The sequence below is a fragment of the Argopecten irradians genome, chromosome 8, assembly GCF_041381155.1.
Source record: "Argopecten irradians isolate NY chromosome 8, Ai_NY, whole genome shotgun sequence".
Taxonomy (NCBI): Eukaryota; Metazoa; Mollusca; class Bivalvia; order Pectinida; family Pectinidae; genus Argopecten; species Argopecten irradians.
In genome coordinates this window covers 25,529,681-25,550,422 of record NC_091141.1, presented here as the reverse complement: position 1 = coordinate 25,550,422, position 20,742 = coordinate 25,529,681, and the positions used below count along the sequence as shown (strand labels likewise).

The 20,742-nt window shown below is 32.0% G+C and overlaps 1 long non-coding RNA gene across 1 annotated transcript; it reads right to left on the bottom strand.

Moving 5' to 3' along the window:
* Positions 1-8,840: 8,840 nt before the first annotated feature.
* On the bottom strand, positions 8,841-15,574 carry LOC138329969 (uncharacterized). Its single transcript, XR_011209501.1, has 2 exons — positions 10,686-15,574; positions 8,841-9,124 (listed from the first exon to the last, which is right to left on the bottom strand). It is a non-coding gene; the product is annotated as an uncharacterized lncRNA (long non-coding RNA).
* Between the last annotated feature and the right edge of the window lie 5,168 nt (positions 15,575-20,742).

Below are 20,742 nucleotides of genomic sequence, written 5' to 3'. Positions count from 1 at the left end.
CAAAAGGTATTCACTATGTGGTCAGTGTATTTATTTCTACACGTATAACACATAACTCATGGGCTAGATTAGTCCAAAAATATGTATTTTTGTATAATAAGTTAATAGGCCTATAATATGTATTTTATATAAAAATATGTATTTTTGCACCCATGACTTATAGAAAAGAATTAAAACACAAATCTGACAGGTACATTTCTTGAGGCCTAATATTTTAATATTCTATAAAAAAATTGATAATATTACAGACCAACCTTGAAATGCTGATATAGATTCACCAATATTTGTATCAACTGGTAGTGGTATACCCACAATGATCACTATTTTTTTCATTGCTTGTCTTATGAAATCATTCATTGTTTACTTTGTCTTGTTTTTTTTCTATATGTATATGTTATTTCAACTTGTTTGTGTTAACACCTTTTTTCAACAGGAAACTTATTATCATAATTAACAATCTTTTATTATATCACATACTAGTTTGCCCAATAATATGTACGTCCAACCTTTATATATATAATAATAGCTAATTTCGAGATCATGTCGTTAAACGTTAGGGGGTTATACTCATGCAAATCTAAACGAATTGATGTTTTTAATTGGATTAAGGAGAAACATAAATCAATTATTTTTTTACAAGAAACTCACAGCTGCAAAGAAATTGAAACTTTATGGGAGGATGAGTGGGGTAGGAAATGCATTTTTAGTCATGGCAATACTTCGAGTGCAGGCGTTGCAGTTTTTTTTGGGGGAAAATATAGATATAGATATCCACGACAAAGATATTGACCCCAATGGTAGATACATCATTTTCGATATCTCAATAAATGGAACTAGACTTACTCTAACAAATTTGTATGGACCAAATAATGATATGCCATGTTTTTACAATATGATATTCCGACTAACAAGGCAATATTCAAATACTAAAATGATTATGGGAGGAGATTGGAATGTGGTAAATGATATGGATATGGATACATACAACATCATACAGGATAGTCATAAACATAGTAGGGACTCTATAAGAGAAAATATGGAAGATTTAAATATGTGTGATGTTTGGCGAATACAAAATCCAGACAAAAGAATCTTTACTTGGCGCAGAAAAAAACCCAGTAAAACAAAGTCGCCTAGACTATTTTTTAATCTCACATGATATCTTTGATATTGTTACAGACTCTGATATTTCACCAGGCTATAGAACGGATCATAGTTGTATATTTTTGACTTGCAGAAAAGAAAATAACACAAGGGGAAGGGGATACTGGAAATTTAACTGTAATCTTCTAAGAGACAAAGAATGGGTTGATCATGCAAACCAATGCATTAAAGATACAATAAATGAATTTAAAATAGGTGATTGTGAAATATTAGATCAAATAGAATTAAGTGTGAATGATCAGATGATGTTTGAAATAATTAAAATGAAAATTAGAAGTCTTACAATAGATTATTCCATTAAATCAGCAAGGGAAAAGAAAAAGAAGGAAAAAATTATTGCAGATAGAATTCAGAAATTGGAAAATTCCATAAATCACCATCCTTCTTCCAAACTATATGAAGATTTAGAAAGAGAAAATAATGCATTATCAGAATTGAGAAAAGATAAAATTGAAGGTATAATTATGAGATCGAAAGTTGCATGGCATGAGAAAGGAGAAAAGGGATCTGATTTTTTTTGCAATCTTGAAAAACAAAATTATACAAATAAAACCATAAAGGAATTGATAAAACCAAGTGGAGAAACTATAACAGATGACACAGAAATATTAGAAGAGGAGAAATATTTTTTTGAACAACTTTACTCCACTAGAAACGTTGGCAATAATGAATCTCCTCTATTTGAGCATGGAAAAAAAAATACACGAATCCGATAAAGAAAGCTGTGAAGGTCAAATTAAGATTGATGAATGTAGTAAAGCTCTAAAAAATATGAAAAATGGAAGAAGTCCAGGATCGGATGGTTTCAGTAGTGAATTTTATAAATTTTTTTGGAAGGATTTGAAATTGTTTGTGTGTAGAGCTATAAATTATGCATATAATACTGGAACTTTATCAGATTTTCAAAATCAAGGGGTTATAACTTGTATACCTAAAGAGTCAAAAGATAGAAGATTAATAAAAAACTGGAGACCCATTACTTTATTAAACACAGATTATAAAATAGCCTCGACAGCAATAGCTAATCGCATTAAAAATGTTTTACCATCAATAATAAGTAATACACAGAAGGGTTTTATGAAAGGCAGGTTTATAGGTGAAAATATCAAATTAATATATGATGTTATGCATGAATTAGAAGAAAGAAATATGTCTGGTCTTTTGCTATTAGCAGACTTTGAGAAAGCATTTGATTCAATTGAATGGAGTTTTATTCAAAGATCCTTAAAATCCTTCAATTTTGGTGAGTCTTTAATGAAATGGATACATATTCTATATCATAATGCAAAAAGCAGAATAGTCAATAATGGACATTTTTCATCCTTTTTTGAAGTACAACGCGGCTGTCGACAGGGGGATCCCCTATCACCGTACTTGTTTCTGATCGGTATGGAAATTCTGTCTATACAATTAAAACAAAATATTAATATCAAAGGTGTTAAAATAAATGAGCAAGAACATCTAATTGGTCAATATGCAGATGATGCCTTTTTATTCCTAGATGGTTCTCCTAGATCATTATCGAGTACAATAACAGAGTTTAATAACTTTTATCTAGCCTCAGGTCTAAATTTAAATATACATAAATGTCAGCTCATATGGATAGGAAATAAAAGATATTCTGATGAGATCCTGTGTCCTGAGCATCAGTTTAATTGGTCTTCTGAAAATTTTAAAGTGTTAGGGGTCCAGTTTTCACTCAATTTGTCAGATATCATTGAAATTACTATAAAGAAAAGCTTTCCAAAATCAAAAGACTTCTTGGAATGTGGTCTAAAAGAAACCTTACTCTGTTGGGGAAAATCACCATAATCAAAACATTTGCACTACCTCTTATAACCCATCTTCTCTATACTCTGCCGAATCCGGATAGAAAATGGTTAAATGAAATCAACGCAGTGTTCTATAGATTCATATGGGGATATAAACCTGATAAAATAAAACGTAACACTCTGATTCTGGATTATGAGGAGGGTGGATTAAGGATGATTCACATTGAAAGTTTTATGAAATATTTAAAAATTAAGTGGATTAAAAGAATTTATAATGAAGATGGGGATTGGCAATCTCTAGCCAAGAGAACTTTTAATAAGTTTGGAGGTGAAAGGATGTGGAACTTAGGGAAAGAGAAACTTGAAGAAATAGCAAAAAATATTACAAATAAGTTTTGGAAAGATGTTACACTAGCATGGGCAGAATACAAAGGTAATGATTTATCCCCTATTCTTGAAACTGATCTTCTTAATTATGTTCCTGTGCCACTCTTTAGACAATTTATTTTATATGAAAGAGAAGGGATTACAACAGTGAAAGATATTTTAGATAACAACTTAGAATTCCTATCTTTTAATGATATTAAAATAAAATGTAATCAGCTAAATTTTTTGCAGTATTTCTCATTAGTGGGTAAGATACCTAAAGATAAATTAGATAAGGTGAGAAGAGAAAATGCAACAGGTAACAATGTAATTATAAAACTATTTCAGAATATTTTGAAATTAACAGATTTGAAATATGTATATAAATCTCTTCTGAGAAGTTATAAACACTTCCCTATTGAAAAGCAACACAAATGGATTGGAAAACTTCATATAGACCAAAATGAGGAATTAGACTGGAGGAAAATTTATACACTTAGTTTTAATATGACTATGGATACAAGAATTCAAAATCTACAATATAAAATTCTCCATAGAATTCTAACTACAAATACTTTTTTACACCAAATTAATGTAATTGATAATGATTCATGTACCTTCTGTAAGAACTCTCCAGAGACTATTGAACACTTACTGTTTTATTGTGGCAAAGTAGACAAAATATGGAAAGAATTCAAAAGTTGGTTAAATAATATAAGCCAAAACAACATTCATACGGTAGGTGAAGATTTGGGAATAAGAGATATACTATTTATTTGTGAAAACGGACCACCTGTTATTAATCATTTGATATTAATAATCAAATACCATATTTATAACTGTCGCTTCAGGAAGACCCAACCAAATTTTGAGAGCTGTAAGAAACAGTTTTGTAAAATAAAACAAATTGAAAAAATAGTGGCCACTGAAAATAACACTGTTAATGAATTTAACCAAAAATGGTTCCCCTTAACTATGCTCCACCGCCGAAAGAGCGTCAATGATATTCATCATTTGAACAGTAATTGGTGTTTATCGTGTATATTTATGTATATTAACACAAAAAATATTTAAATAACTTACTTCGCCTTTGGTGCATGCACATCAGTAATTCATTCCATATAGGATTAGTGACACGGATTTTTTTCGGGATGCAATTAATTCTTTTTTAATTTTTAACTTGAAGTAAAATTAGAAGCTCAAACTTTTCTATGGTGGTAATGGTGTAAAGTAAGTAACTTTTGTAACTGAAGAAAAATACTAAATCGTCTGCTCCTGTTTTTGATAGTGAAAAAATACCATTTGTCAGCGGTGGAGCATCTTTAAGTATTTAACTACTTTATTATTATTTTTTTAATTTTTTTTTTTAAATAAAAAAATCTGAAAAACAAACATTTTTTTTTTTTTATATTATGGGCAACTAGATATTTTTCTTGTGCTAAAAAAGGTGTTGTTTATGTTTGTGTTATTTTGTTGTTGTTTTGTTGTCTCCTATACATGTGACATATGTGGAACTATCTATGTACCAATTATGATTACAACAAAATTAGCTCTTCAAGAAGGTCAATATCTCATACTACCCTAGCCAACAAATTGTAAAAAATATTTTTAAGAAAATGTGCTTATGATATATATGAACCTTCTTATGTATGAAATCTTATAAGGATTAATTCATTGGCTTTTATTAAAATTACACATATACAATGCATGTATGTATATATGGTATGTGTGAATATATGTATATGAGTTAATTTAATTTCCCAAGATTGCATATATATATGCAGAATTGTTTTACTTCTTAATTTTTATTAACCAGTTTCAACTGACCCTTGTGGAAACACAATGGACTTTTATGGGTCATGTTGCTGCTGAAGATAAATAATGAGTTACTGCTATTGTGAAAAAATTATACATGTATGTGTTAAGTCTGTATTAGGGCACAACAGTGCGAACAAGTATATGTATAAATACATGTAGTATATGTGTGCTGGTATAGGAAAATGAGAAATGGAACAATTGTTTTAGTTGCACATATGTCGAGTGCTATGGATATATATGTAGTGTTTTTGTTTTTGTTTGTTTTTCGTAATGTCTAAAGTCATGTAGTTCATAATGTAAGTGTGCCATACATATATGTATTTTTTGAGGTTCCCAATTGATGATTGATACTGTACCTAGCGTCTCTTGTACACATAAATGTAAGCAGTTATATCAATTGATCCTATCTACAAATGTTACAGACTTGTCTGATTCTTTTTCAGTACTCAGTTCTATGATATCAAAATCAAGGAATATGTGACATAGCATACATATAAATGATTACATGTATGAATAATAGAGAAACCCTCTCACTTATTTTAAATTTGTAGATATATATTTGTGCTCAACTTTATGCCACAAGAATTTTAAAAAATATGATGTCATAATTAACAAATGGGTGACATAACATAAATAATATAAATGATTACATGTATGAATACAAGAGAAACCCTTTCACTTAATTTAAAGTTATATATCTACTGTATATTTGTATTTGTATGAATGAGTTTGGAGAATGAAAGGAGCAAATCAAATGTGATGAATGAAAGCGATCGAGTAAAAGGAGTGAAAGAGACCTCCTGTGAGAGGCTATATGTTGTAAGAGGGATGAACCCAGGGTCCCAACCCTGGCATCCCTCAAATTTGCTGGGGAATAAAATCGATTTTGAAACCTTAAAAAAAAAAAAAAAAAAAAAAAAAAAAAAATAAACACTATATATTTATATAAAAAAATAGGACTATCTTCCGAAGATCAATATAAGTTGTAAAAGAATAGGCTACATTCCGAAAATTAAGATGAGTCATAAAAGAATCAAACTACCATGTTTGAATTGGGAGCGTTATTTCACCTCCAATAGGTAAAAGAATAGGACTACCTTCCAATGATTAAGATAAGTTGTAAAAGAATTGAACTACCTTCCCACGTTTAGGATAAGTCGTGAAAGAATTAGCTACCGGTTTTGAATTGGGAGTGCTAGTTTTATTCCACATGCAATAATTTTTGTCAATAGTCATGCATGCAGACCTGATTTTTGTATTCCTGGTGTTGGTTCTGTAACATGCTGAAATGGAAGGCTACAGAGTTTGTTCAAATAAATGGACTTGACCTTAATATAAGGCCACAGTGTCAAATGGGTTAAAATCTTCAAATGACTCCTCTATCAATAATTGACTGGCCTGTAGCCATGTGTATGGTACATGTATTTTGTTTGTAGTATGCTTGGATGAAGGGCTACTAATTATAAGTTTGATCAAATGAATGACCTTAACCTTTATTCAAGGTCACAGTCACAAGGGTCAAAAAGACTTAAATCGTAAAATGACTTTAATCGTGCGATATTGTTTCCTACGCTGAAGCGCTCTTTTCGCGACAATCCTCCATACAGGTGTCGCCAACTATAGTAGTTTAATCGACAAAATAGATTCAAGATCTGTAACATGGTCCTTTGTGCGTTATACTTCATTCAATTTCCATACACGTATGCAATGTACATGTATACATGTTCATTTGTATGCATATGCGCATATTTGCACTTCTTTCGGAGAATTGCCATGAGTTATCAATTCATGGTCCTTAGCGTCTCTCATTTCATTCGCAACACCCCTAAGGTGTTGCTCCACTAGTACAAACATATCACGCACATATTTAATAGAAAGCACATTCCTAAACTAAATCATAAGCTTTATCCTCCTTCTTTGCATTTTTATGCCTGCACACCATATTTTACATGCATGCAAATGTTGTGTCTACGAAGAATCCGTTTTTTTCATATATCGCGTTCGTAGACCAATACATATATGACATACATTAAGAAGCTTGAGGATAATTACTGATCCGAAAACATCTCATAAGGGGTCATGTTAGGATGACCTCTATACCACTTGTACTTTATACCAAAAATTCATTTTCTATACAATACTACATCAATTAAAAACGCCATTGCGTCCCAGTACACATATGCATTTAGCTTTTGTAGTGCCTTTTTGCGACGAGATGACTATGTACACAAAACAAATTCTGACAAATTTTTCAAGCTCACTTTCAAGATTCAGAAGGGAGCAATTTGATTTCCAATGGTTATATGAACGTAACACCTAATTGGATGTTGTCAGATCCTCTTATCAAATGTAGTTATATTAAGAATTTGTATTTTAATCAGATAGATGACAGCTACAACGTTCAATAGTTGAAACTACATCTTCGGTCATCCTGACTACCGTAGTTATCCAACTTAACCAACACCATTTTATATTTAACGACGAACATGCAACATTAGAAAAAATATAAAAATATATGGCTTGAACATGAGCAGTGCTTTGATTGCGTTAAAGGTCTTTGAACGCAATCTGATAAAGACATATTCTACATGTAATGCTATATAAGATACACCAATGAAGAGAGTTTACTAAAAACGACGTGAATAAAATGTAAAGATTGTTTGTACCATTAGATATATCGGGCATGAAACCAGAAAACCAGATTTAACTTCATACAACTTCAGCATGTATGGGGAGTTCCACAACAAGATGACGGTGTATATATCTTTGTTTCGTTTTGTCTTCAGTAAATATCAGTACTGTAAACCAACTATCTTTCGCGGCTTTTAAATCCCACGATTTCAGTTTCATTTATCATATTAGCAGATATTAAGGTTTGCATATTTAAAATTGGAAGGAGATACAAAATATAAAAGAGATAAACTTTCGCGAATTTAGCTTGATCACGAAATTCGCGAAACTAAATCGCACGTGAAAGAATGTTGGTTTTCAGTAATCCTCATTAATTTTATCCACGGCGCTTTGACAATGAGAATCCACCATTTAATGTCATAACAAAATAAAGAACATAATATTACCATCTCCGATAACAGCAGCACACGTGTCCTCAATAACCATTACATGATACACATATTGCTGACTATGCCTTTGACGCGATGTAGTGCATGGCATTTTTGGATTTATTAAGGTATCAATTAATAAATGTACCGATATGTCATTTTATTAAGATTTCGCCTTGTGTAGAACAAATATATATTTCCAACTTGAATGTCTTCGAAAACATCGGCTATTTTAGCCGATTACACATTGATTAAACGATATGGTGTATAATCGACAAACATTTCTTTTATTATATTCATCGGGATATTTCCATAACTTGTTTTGTTTTAGATTTACATTGATACGTACGTGATAGTAAAGGCAATAATATCCCAATGGCATGCCACGTTCCTTTTAGTAGAATATCACTGCATTGTGTAAATATACAGGAAAAACGTTTCTTACCAAAAATAATAATAACGAACCTTACATATTGAGTTTTAAGATTGACAGACACTGTTTCATTAGCATCATAATACATTTCATTTTCACCGACGATATAAAATAAAACATAACCAAATAACCATTAGAAGATTTGTTTTACATGATGATTTTGCATGTACAGATACATGTAGTACAAACGCAATAAAAAGTGTAAGTGAGAAACACAAGCAAAAAGCATTTCAAATAGAAATATGGTTTTATTTTTTTTAATTCTGTATCAAAGCATCTATCATGCTTATGTATAGCATAAGCCTATGGAAGTATTCAAACGATAAGTACTCATTCGAGTCACGCAAGTTAGTCATACATGTAATAAAACAAGATAAAGGTCGTCGCAGTATATATGTGAAGTGACGTGATGTAGCCATGTCCACTTCCTGTAGATTCTCCTGGTGGACCAGTGTTGAGTACTGGTATCGCAAACATTTTTTCAGCTTTAGTTGTTTTTATCGGAAGTATTTCTAAAAGAGAAGAACAATTCAGTGTGTCTGTGAACTCGGACGAATAGGTCCACTAAGGTGTAAATTACCAAACAATACAAACCAAATTTGTGTTTTGAGTCGTTTTGGTCTAGTATGTTACCGTATATATTTATCGTATATACGTATGTTTACAGTTGTTATATATATATAAACCTTCTTACGTTTTAGATAGCATTGCATTGTCTTAATAATAAACTGCATATTAAGATTTCATAATGCTTAAATTTGATTAAGTCATTCCTAAACATCATTGGTTTGTAAAACAACACGTATCATGTACACGATATAGTATAATGTATTATGATACATATAAACGAGGTCGATTTATACTACAACATAACACTGTATAACGTCAAAGCCAGCCAGTCATTGTCTTTATCCAAACTATATCAAAACGTATGTTTACTTGGTTTTAGAACAAAGACGAATCGTATTTATCAGAAGTTTGAATAAATGCATGACTATGTTGGCATACAGCTCAATGAATATCAATTCATTTTTACTGTTGGTTGTTTTACATACTTAAAACGTTAATATATAAAGAATCACCTCTCACAGCTACTGCTTAGAATTTCGACATTACATATCATCGGACTGACTATCTATGGTGACGTATTCTAACATCGTACTATTTAAGTTAACGTTTCGTAACTCTTGTGGCAGCGGTAATATCGACTTATATCTTGGAAAGTCGACTTAGCTGATTACGACGATACCCAGCCATTGTTCATTGTATCACTGTCACTAATCTACCAGCTTTTAAATGCACTGACATGTTTGTATACACACTGTGTTCAATTTCAATACATATTTAACTGTTTTCTGTTATGAATACATAGATTTTTGAATCCACAGTTAAACGTACGCATATATGAATATTATTTATAAATCAAATCACAAGAAATAATGCCGTTGTATAACATTTTAAAAACACATGGCAGCCGTTATTTTTACTGTAATTGGCATTACAACACACAATCTATTTCACGATAAACGAACATAGGAAAGATATTTATGAAACCAGAAGATTGATGTAATCAGTAGGACGATTATATTTACAAAAAAACCCACTAACAATGTATATAAAAATGCAATTTTAACTAACTACATTGTATTTGGTTTGAAGATAATATAGAATTAATGACACATGCTTTATATAATAGATTAAATGGCATTCGCTTGCTGTCTGTATAGAATACTATTAACAAGTTGTACCTTGACTTGAAATAACCTATCTCTGTTTACTCTGCTATACGTACCGGTATATTACATGAAGGTTTAGTCCCAGAAAGACAGATTTCTTAATTATTTTTAAAAGTCACATGAACTTTTCAATGATAATCTGATCTGATAGTGTCTAAAGTCAGTTAATCTTGTTAATGACATCCCCGCAGAAAAGACAAAGAAAGAGTAACATTTAATGTTGGAGATGGAGATGTACATATGATAGCATCCCTGATAATGTATATTACAGTCATTGTCTTATAATGCAGTGTGTCATCAATGTTTAATAAAGCACATGGATTGTTTATTTACTTACTCCACATCTCGGGCACACCCAACCCTAAATAAAATATAAAAAAAATAAATCATTTGCGTGATAATATGGGCATATGTAATATTTCTTTCCAAAGCTGTCATTATCATTATAATCATAATCATTATCGTTATCACAGAAGTGACGAAGTTTATATTTTGATATATTTATTCTGCAATTCATAGCACTGTCCAAATGATTCGAGAAACAATGCTAACCCAGAAAGTTGTAACAAAGGCAGCATTGATCAACAAATGTATGACAGAAGTAAATGTTGTTATGGATGCGTGATATCAAACACGTAGTTACATTTTTGTCTATTTCTTAGGCATTTGTTGTAGATGACTAACACCGTCAATTTACACGAATTATGTTTATAATTGGAGGTTTACATAACAAGCTGATAATGGTGGCCATGGTGATACATACTAGTAGGTACCCCTAACAATACAATCTATCACCAGAAAGCATAGGATGTGATGGAAAGTATTGAGACAAACCCTCACTGCCTTATTTGCTTTAGGTAAACAAAATTCGATTAAATAAAATGATTCGCATAAAATGCCATTATTGGTAGAGCTGGTCTGAGTGGTCTAAGTTGTCTGCTAAATTACAGTTCCATTCATTCAATTAAGGTATTACCTCCTGTGTAAACTAGGTATGCTTTATGTACAAATAGAACACTTCTTAGGTGCAGCTGCAACGAACTATGTTGGCCAAAAGTGTGTTTACACCATGACTAACCTCATATGTTCCTGTTCACTAGTAATTATATGTAACTTGTTAATATTGGCAAAATATTTTGGAATTTCAGGAAAACAATTTCATAAGGTTCGGTCTATAAACGGAAACAATGTTGTTGTGTGATATTATCTTTATTACAATTAGTGTATATGTATCATTATCAGTGTGTATGCAAACTTACACATTGTATAACGTCCATACGAACTGACCACGAACAAATATTGATTAAATGCATACTAATTGCTTAAGTTGTTTAAATAATGAAATATGCTAATACACCGAGAAAGCTGGTATAGGACGCTCGCCCTTGGTGAAGCGTCGGTCACACATTCATGGATCACCTCGCTGGAATAGCTACGGATATGATCCCCGACATCATTCGTGGCATTCTGTAATGGTTCGCAACTTTCCGTACAGTAACCGTTGTCTTACGTAGTTACGCTTGGAGGATTTTTAAATTCGTGAAATTTGTTAAACATGTTCAAAATTAGACTGCGGTTCAAACAACCGTAGATATTTCCCTACTTAACCTAATAAACCGTATTAGAATGTACTGAACCGTAGACAAAACATGCATTGATTTTCAAACATTTGCAACACACATATATATTATTCCAAACATGCGGAATTACATTATCATTTTCCGTTATTACACATGTATATATCTAAACATATTAGAACCGCCATAATCTATATGGAAGCATGAACTATTAAAATGTATGCAAACATCTTGATAACTGAAACAACGTGTAACATTTGGAATAGATATCCGAAATATGACTGTATAGTTAATAAAAACTGTTTTACACATCGAAATAAATTTTATAAAAAATTGCTTACATAGCGTATTAAGACTGATTTTACGATGGATGGTCAGAAATGCAGTTTTAATAGCAGAGCAATATTAGATTACATATTTCGGCATAGCTTGTTAGATTCAACCAATTCAAACACATTTTAATAATGAGATATGACATGTTTCTAATTTTCTATTTATAGTTTTAAAATACTAAAATAAAACCGTTTTACTTTTTAACGTTGTAATATAACGGGGCACGCAAGCGAGATTAAATGTGATGTATGGATTTATTTGTCGAAAATCCCACAGCCTAAATAACTCTGATAATACAGTATCATTACTACACAATTGAAGTTAATTAGTATTGTGATACTGTAAGTTTAATGATTATGTGGAGACAACAATCAATGGACTTTGTCTTTCAAAACGTTTGGAAATTGTACTACACAGATATGGCATATTTTATAGCATTAACAACTCTTTTACCCGGACGAAATATTACAATTATTAGTATAATTATGGTATAGATTTTTAGTAATTAAGGAATATTGTGTAGTGTAAATTATCAACTATGATTTCTGTTATTTAAAGATGTATGGTCTGTGACATGTTGAATTTTTGGCATAGAAAAAAATATTTAGAGTGTACTACATATTTCTCTCCGCCTCTCTATGTTTTAAAGTTTTAAACTTTCCATATTTACCGACATTTGTAAAGTTCGCATTCGCAAAGTTGTTCAACAATTAAATTGAAATATTGATTTTTAACGTGTACACGTTTAAAATAGCTCGGAAATATCCAAACTGTTCCGATCTATTCAGATCTGTACGGGTATTGCCGATATTGACCACGTGATATGGCTCGGGAGGTTCCGATCTATACGGGTATTACCGATGTCGTTCATGTGATGCAACTCGGTTTTCCGATATTACCCGAAAGTTAGAAACATGGCGTTGGCTGTGGCGGTTCTTTCAAAACGTGGGATATTTCATACGACATTTACCGCTTTGTCAATAGTATCTTTATGCTTTCACGGATCTGAACCATCATGTATAAGCATCCATATTCACACACTGTATGTTTTATGAGAGTTTGTGATGGTGAAAATGACAATTTTAACATATTAGTGAAAAATTGACACTCCGGAAGCGATTTTAATTGGATGTACATTGGTAATGGTAGTTAGGGGGGCTGTGATAGTGTATTGTTTATGATTATGTGGAAATTAAACGAATTGTAACGAAATGATGTTTGAAATAGATAAAACTATAAAAGAGTTTGAGTATGATTTCGGCCTTAAGAGTATATAACATATACATAAAATTAACAGTGTCAATGTGAAGAAAATTGAACATATAATCAAATCGTCATGATATAGGCATTACTACTCAGGACATGTTCACCTTATTAAAATAATTGTACAGGAACGTAAAACAAGAAGTTAATAAGTACAGAGCGATATTTTCTATATTATTGAAGCATTGATGTCACTATTTTTTTAATTTTATCGGGGTATGAAAAAAAATTGTTTGCAAACTGTGTGAATCCGCGTATTCTCGGATTTTTTTCATAGTGGTATGCACAAAAAATATTGGCAAATCAGAAAGCCAGATTTGGTATGAAAACAAAGAAAAATTAATTTTATGTATTTATTTTTCATTCTTCACGCACATGTAAATCTTTGTAATTGTTCATCCCTAAATTGTTGTCTACGTGTGTGTTGTCGGCATCTATGATAACAAACGCAATGATAGTTGATATACTCTTATAGGTCGATATTCAATATATTTCTTTATGCTAATCAAACATCGACTATCAACTTACGGTTTCATAGAAAAGAATATTATAATGATGAGTATTTGTATCGTATAATGAGGTAAATATTACCCTTATAAATCAGTTCGTGGTTTAATCGACGATGAAGCTTTTTGGTATTAGATGTATTACATGTGTACATTATTGAAGGGATTTAATGAATGTCGATAACCTTGAGTTACCGATATCAATATATACATTAATTTGTGCTAAACACCTATTTCAAAAAAGAGTAAATCAGTGTGGTTATCTAAATAAAAGGATTGGCATCGGTGTTTAAATAAAAAATATCAATTATCGAAATCAATTTAAATATTTGTGGTGAAAACAATGCCGACGGGAAAGGAAATTCCTAAAAAATGCATAAACAAACATATGTGTAACCACCAGGAAAACAATTATTGTTAACCGCTATAATGCTATACAAACGTCAATTCACAAAGATGATCTAAGTAACTATGTTATATTCGTTTGAACCGACAAAGTTGATCTAAGTAACTATGTTATATTCGTTTGAACCGACAAAGATGATCTAAGTAACTATGTTATATTCGTTTGAACCGACAAAGATGATCTAAGTAACTATGATATATTCGTTTGAACCGACAAAGATGATTAAGTAGCTATGTTATAAGTTTGAACCGACAAAGATGATTAAGTAGCTATGTTATATTCGTTTGAACCGACAAAGATAATCTGAGTAACTATATCATATTCGATTGAACCGACATTAATGGATATTAAAATAAATGAAAACTTATAATCGTTATCGATAAAACTACATGACATCAAAAGCAACATACGTGTACTGGTGTCATTTTCATCCAATTAATGCTCTATTTTTTATCAATTGTAAAATGTACTGAATTTCATATCTAATTACATGATTATGTATACATACAGTCGATAAGAACCGCTGTTTATCATTGTAAAAACAAAATCTATTAATAAAGATGATGCCTTGGATATGTAGTTCTTTGCATTAGCTCGTGTTGAATAAATATTGTCATCATCAATAAGATAGCTATAGCTTCATTGAAAGAGAAACAAACTGTAATCAACAGTACGACATTTTTGATCAATTGCGTTGGTTTGATATAGGTGGATGACGTCTAGCACGTTGATATGAGATGGTTCAACGGCAGCATGCAAATGTGTATTTTCTGAAGCTATTTGTTATTCAGGGGAAACGGGTAAATTATCGCTTAATAAAAAGGATATCACACTAATAAATGATTCATTCAATATCAAGTGTATATCGATATTCCTCTGAATTCCTATCATCCTATGATACAACTCATGTGTTGTTAGTACTGAATAAGTCAGTGTTGCAGTAAACAATCTTTGCGAAAGAAAAATGTCTGAGGTCCATCAGGCAATATGATACTTGTTAGATTACCCGCATGTGTATCAAGTGAATGATATATTGCTTTTAGATGATATAATAGTAATGTGTTTATATCAAAATGTAAAATGTAGTATCATTATCTAGTAAATGTTTGTCATCTGGGTAGAAATGTCCGGTGTAAAATACAGAATACAGATTAGATGCACTGAAGAAACGTAGGTTTAGTGATATACTATGCAAGAATTCATTAGGTATAATGTATTCAATTCGCCATTCTATTCAATAAGTCAAGAAGAGAAAATTACAGCAAAGAAGACAATGAACGAGAACATAATACATTACCGCCTTAGTCTGGTAGGATACTTACACCCTGAAAGAGAAAACAAAACGGTTATAGAACATCATTTAAATGCAAAGAGATCGACATGTAATACATCTTACTGTAAGACTGTCAGACATTATACATTCACTATTCCAAGTCCTACAATGTTACTTAAGTAATATAATTATGATTAGGTAACATGACTGTATAGGTAAAAAATCCAAAGAACATATCAGAAATTTCCAATGCACATATCAGCATTGTATTTAAGTTTTAGTTTATTTCTATATGCCACTACAGGTATCTGTTTCCAGAATCAAGCATGCATGCTATGTTATGTAATCGTAGTATGTCTCTCACAATTTTTATTCATTTTATATATTTCCCCAATAGATACAGTTTGAATAACCAAGTACCAAGTAGGTGTCAATCAGAACATTCGGATATGGTATACCCTAAAATCTCAATAAGCAAGAATCGAAAATAGGCCGGTCTTGAATGTACTTCTTGGATTCCTTACCGTCAAATGTAACTAGAAAATATTCCCTCTTTGAAAATAGGCCGCACTTGCAAGTACGATTTGGATTCTTTGAAAGGAAATTATTTCAAAAATACGCCATCTTTATCTGAGGTATGAACTTTATAAAATCGTTAAACGTTCTGTGGCGTCATAATTATTTTATTATGTACATACATAACACATGTAAATGTATACCGAAAAAAAACTTGCGTAAAGTTTACACCAGTTTAATTTTAGAGGGTAGAAATGCTGAAAAATTACGTCAAAAGCTGGCTGCATATAATTAAGCCAGTACTCCCACTGGCAAATTAAGCCTTGATCCTAATTAACGATGTGTTTGGGAGAAAAAAATACGAACATTATACGGGAGAAAAAAATACGAACATTATACACATCTTGACGATAAATGTATTTGTATTATCAAATTTGTTCAGGTACTTTATTTTTGTTTTAATTTGAACACCGCTGAAAAGTTTCGAAAGTAAGCCGGTCTCGTAAGTAAGCCTATCACGTCTTACAGGATATATTACTTCGAAAATAAGACAGGCATCAAAATAGTACGGTCTTGAAAATAAACCTGGGATTTCCTACCACGAACAAATATAACCCGCGGCGTATTATCCGGATGTTAGGGTATCTAAGTATTATGCTCAATATCTGTTGACTATATAAAGTACGGTTAATCGGTTAACCGGTTACTCAGTCGGAAGTCTGCTAGCCTGTTACAAAATTCCGTAATCGAATAATCGTTTTATATGTTTGTGTGTTTGTGTAGTTACAATGTAAAGCAGTTCAACACAAATACAGTACACATACATGTGCATGTATCTAATGAAACGATACCCGAGTTGGATGAACACTTACCGCTTACACTTACTTTTGTAATATAAACACGTTTGGTAATTTTATTGATTTTTTATATAAATATACCGGTACATGAACATTTACATAGTATTTTTGTACTCATATGACTGACGCAATCAGTTTGTAGTTTAAAACCAGGCAAATACTCGTGTATGTTGGACTGCAATGTCGTAAAATCCCGAATAGTTGGGAAAGGCGGTCCTTGTACAAACCATTCCATAAGCTGGTAAAGAAAGCTGCGATGTTTATTACATAAACTGGCTACATGTAGTATGTGTTTCAATAGTATTCGATTGACAGAATTATATATATATATTTATTAGCAAATATAAACAATATGTCTACCTTAGATAATAGTAAGCAAAATATTGATAGAATTTGCTATAATAAGCTATTCACGACTCGCTGCACCAGGTTAATTAATTAACATTAGATTCCGGTTGCAATAATGCATGAGGTCATGATCAAATATTTACATTTTCACTGCAGTCCCACTATGTAAACTTACCCAGCACAGTTTGCATTGATATAGTGTATGAACTACATAGGGTATTCCTTGTTGCTTGATGAATACCAGTTATATTTCATCGAGTGAGGTGGAAACATTGCTATTTGGCACGAGCGCGAAGCACGAGTGAAAAATATTAAAGTTTCCAACTCATGAGATACAAAAGGCCCAAGGGCCTTAACGGTCATCTGACTACCCTGGCAATAATCATATAGGAAATTAATTAGATATAGTGTCATGGTAGCCATCTTCGATTTGGGATCAACCAGAGATGTAACAACAGGATCATTACATGCAAGTTTTAGCCTAATCGCACCGGTAGAATGTGTTTTCAAGATGGCGGCTGTGGCTGCCATCTTGGATTTCAGATCTACACGAAAAATAACAACACTTTGTCGGGACCATGTCAGTATCATATAATGCAAGTTGCAGCCGAATCGCACCGGTAGAACTTGAGAAGAATTTCAAAATGTGTTTTCAAGATGGCGGTTGGTGCCGCCATCTTGGATTTCAAATCGACCTGCAAAATAACAACACTTCGTCGGGACCATATCAGGATCATTTTATGCAAGTTTCAGCCAAATCGCACGGTAGAACTTGAGGAGAAGTTTAAAATGTGTCTTCAAGATGGCTGCTTTGGCGGCCATCTTGGATTTCTGATCAATCCGAAAAAATAACAACAAATTTTATCGGGACCATGTAAGGATCATTTCATGCAAGTTTCAGCCAAATCGAACCGGTATAACTTAAGAAGAAGTTCAAAATGTGTTTTCAAGATGGCGTCTGTGGCGGCCATCTTGGATTTCGAATGAACCCAAAAATAACAACACTTTGTCGGGACCATGTCAGGATCATTTCATGCAAGTTTCAGCTAAATCGCACTGGTAGAACTTGAGAAGAAGTTCAAAATGTGTTTTCAAGATGGCGGCTGTGGCGGCCATCTTGGATTTCAGATCTACACGAAAAATAACAACACTTTGTCTGGACCATGTCAGGATCATTTCATGCAAGTTTCAGCCAAATCGCACTGGTAGAACTTGAAAAAAAGTTCAAAATGGGTTTTCAAGATGGCGGCTGTGGTGGCCATCTTGGATTTCGGATCGACCCGCAAATAAACAAGACTTTGTCGGGACCATGTAAGGATCATTTCATGCAAGTTTCAGCCAAATCGCACCGGTAGAACTTGAGTGAAGTTCAAAATGTGTTTTCAAGATGGCGGTTATGGCAGCCATCTTGGATTTCGGATCGACCCGCAAAATTACAAGACTTTGTCGGGACCATGTCAGGATCATTTCATAAAAGTTTCAGCCAAATTGCACCGATAGAACTGGAGAAGTTCAAAAAGTATTTTCAAGACTGCGGCTGTGGCGGCCGTCTTGGATTTCCGATCAACCCGAAAAATAAAAACACTTTGTCGGGACCATGTTAGGATAATTTCATGCAAGTTTCAGCCGAATTGCACAAGTAGAACTTGAGAAGTTCAAAATGTGTCTTCAAGATGGCAGCTATGGTGGCCATCTTGGATTTCGGATCAACCTGAAAAATAGCAACAATTTTTTTCGGGACTATTTCAGGATCATTCATGCAAGTTTCAGCCAAATCGCACCGGTAGAACTTAAGAAGAAGTTTAAAATGTGTTTTCAAGATGGCGGCTGTGGCGGCTACTCTTGGATTTCGGATCGATCAACACTTTGTCGGGCATGTTAGGATCATTTCTTGCAGTTCATCGCAGAAGTTCAAAATGTGTTTTCAAGATGGCGACTGTGGCATCCATCTTAGATTTCAGATCGACCGAACAATTACTTTAACATTAATTTTCATCCTTTCACTTATTTAAACAATAAAACAAATTCAGTTTTGATGTCTTAGTCAAGAGTTTAGTTTGGCCAATTACTGTGCCGCTTATATGATTTCATAACTCTCGACGTACAACTGTAAGACTATGCACAATAACCTCAATCATTAACCAATAGAAATGAGTGTAACATATGAAATTTAATTTAAACAGTTTATATAGTATTCGTGTTGTTATGTCCTTTAACATTAATACTCTCTATTGGTACTAACAGAGTCCCACTTCTCTCTCTGTCTCTCTCTCCTCCCACTTTTATTATATTGGTTGATTTATGGTTAATTATCATTGCTTTGTATTTATCACACAGGCCTGGCATAATCTATCGTTTAAAACTAGCACAGAATATACTCATGGAATAATACACATGTCAAATATTTTGTCAATCAAACATAACTGTTACGTAAAAACGTTATTTTGTTTTACAGGAACGATACAAAATTCACGTATTGTTCTGTGTAAAAGAAAAAAATGGAGTCGGTATACAAATGTGTATAGTAAATCTGTTTTATAAAACCATTCTAGAATACGTTTCTTTTAAAATAAGTTCTTCTCATCTAAACAAACGAACAATCAATTTTTAATTTGTTTTTTTCAAAGAAAAAATTAAAAAAAAATAATAATCAATAGACATATAGATAAATAACAATATTTTCCTTTCACAAAAGGACTCTCACACCAATTTCCATTTCTAAATAAATTATTCTAATCTTGCAATCAAACTTTCACCTCTTTCACATTTATTAAAGATATAGTCATCATTTATTCATTATTCCCTCTCAGTCATCAATATCCATTCACAATAAACTTATAATTATAATTGCAAATAATTAATTTACTTTGTGTATACCAGATAATTGCCATCAAATATGTCAGGGGAGAACTCTTATATAAAAAACAGGTAAAAGGGAGACTATTCCGTTTCACATATTTTTACCTCCTCTTACATATTTATACAAAAGCTTTCTTACTTTTGATAATTCCAGTGATACACATATTTTATTTCTTAATTTGAAATTACTTAATTAAAAATTGAACTTTTAATCAATCAATAAGTAGTTTTAGGATTCAATAAGTGAGTATCCGTTATGAAAAGCTCAATAGTATTGAATAGTACTTAATTGATAGAAGAGTAATTACAAATAGTTCTTGATCACAGTTTTTGTAACAAACTCTGGTATCTTGAAGCGATCAATTCCTTTTTCCGTTTTCTTTGATTTTTAAGTACAATGACATATTATCTTTAAGCAATTCTTTTAAAATTTGAAATGCAGATGTAGGAGAAGTT